This window comes from Mandrillus leucophaeus, unplaced genomic scaffold (assembly GCF_000951045.1).
Source record: "Mandrillus leucophaeus isolate KB7577 unplaced genomic scaffold, Mleu.le_1.0 Scaffold260, whole genome shotgun sequence".
NCBI classification, from domain to species: Eukaryota; Metazoa; Chordata; class Mammalia; order Primates; family Cercopithecidae; genus Mandrillus; species Mandrillus leucophaeus.
The window spans coordinates 1,701,164-1,702,892 of NW_012102699.1; positions in this window are offsets into that span (position 1 = coordinate 1,701,164).

The following is a 1,729-nucleotide window of genomic DNA, read 5'->3' on the forward strand; positions in this document are numbered from 1 at the left end:
CCAGGATGGTCTCCATCTCCTGACCTCGTGATCCGCCCGTCTCGGCCTCCCAAAGTGCTGGGATTACAGGCTTGAGCCACCGCGCCCGGCCTGAACTTTTTATCTTAAACTGACTTCCATTCCAATTCTCAACCTCTTACTGCTAATGCTTTTGCTGTCTGACCATTAGGTTTGTTTTATTGATGGCTTTGTTCTGCTCCCCTAGCTCTAACTCCGATTTCCCTTGAAGTGATCATCACCCCTGTGTTACTTTGTTGTGGCCTCTATGAGGAAGAGCTTTATCCTGGCCACCAGTTGGTATTTGGACCTTGTATCTTTGGCAGAGGCATTTGAGGCTGATGTTCTTCCCTGGTTCCTCCTGCCATGAGTGGGACCTTGGCACTACAGTTCTATGTTTCTCATATGCTATGGTTCGAGAAACCACAGCACAAAACTCATGTTAAGACTTGTCCTCAGTATAAGTGTGTTGGCAAGTGGTGCCTTTAAGAAGTGATTGGGGCTGGGCGTGGTGGCTCAGGCCTGTAATCCCAGCACTTTGGGAGGCGCAGGTGGGCAGATCACGAGGTCAGGAGTTGGAGACCAGCCTAGCCAACACGGTGAAACCCCATCTCTACTAAACATACAAAAATTAGCAGAGCATGGTGGTGCGTGCCTGCAATTCCAGTTACTCAAGAGGCTGAGGCAGGAGATTGAACCTGGGAGGCGGAAGTTGCAGTGAGCCAAGATGGCGCCACTGTACTCCAGCCTGGGTGACAGAGCAAGACTCCGTCTCCAAAAAAAAAAAGGAAGTGACTAGGTCATTAAGATCATTAAGATGGGTTAATGTCTTCCTCAAAAGACTGGGTAGTTGTTGTGGAAACAGATAGTTCCTGCAGGAGCAGGTTGTTATAAAGCAAGGTTGCCTCTCCTATTTTCCTTTTGTGTTCATGCCCAGTTCCCATTCCATTTCTCCACGTGTGTGTGTGTATGTGTGTGTGTATGTGTGTGTGTTTTGTTGCTGTTGTTGTTGTTGTTTGCTTGTTTTCTTTTCTTTTTTTTTTTCTGTCACCCAGGCTGGAGTGCAGTGGCACAGCCTCGGCTTACTGCAACCTCTGCCTCCCAGGTTTAAGCAATTCTACTGCTTCAGCTTCTTGAGTAGCTGAGACTGCAGGTGCACACCACCATGCCCAACTAATTTTCGTATTTTTAGTAGAGATAGGGTTTTACTGTGTTGGCCAGGCTCGTCTTGAACTCCTGACCTCAGGTGATCAGCCCACCTCAGCCTCCCAAAGTGCTAGGATTACAGTCATGAGCCATAGTGCCCGGCCTCTCTACCATGTTTTGATGCAGCACAAGACTCTTACCAGAAGCTGTCAGGTAAGGTTGCCCAATCTTGAATTTCCCAGCCTGCAGAACTGTGAGCTAAATAAACCTGTTTTCTTTATAAATCATCCCTTCTCAGGTATTCTGTTATAACAACAGAAAATGGACTAAGACATCTTGCCTACAATTTTTTTGCTTCTTACACAAATGCTGTCCATTCCTCAAGGCTCAGCTCAAGTCCTAATGATTCTATGAAAATTCCATCCTAGACTAGGTGAGGTGGCCCACACCTGTAATCCCAGCACTTTGTGAGGTTATGGTGGGCAGATTGCTTGAGGCCAGGAATTAATACAGCCTGGCCAATGTGGTAAAACTGTGTCTCTACTAAAAATACAAAAATTAGCTGGGTGTAGTGGCATACACTTGA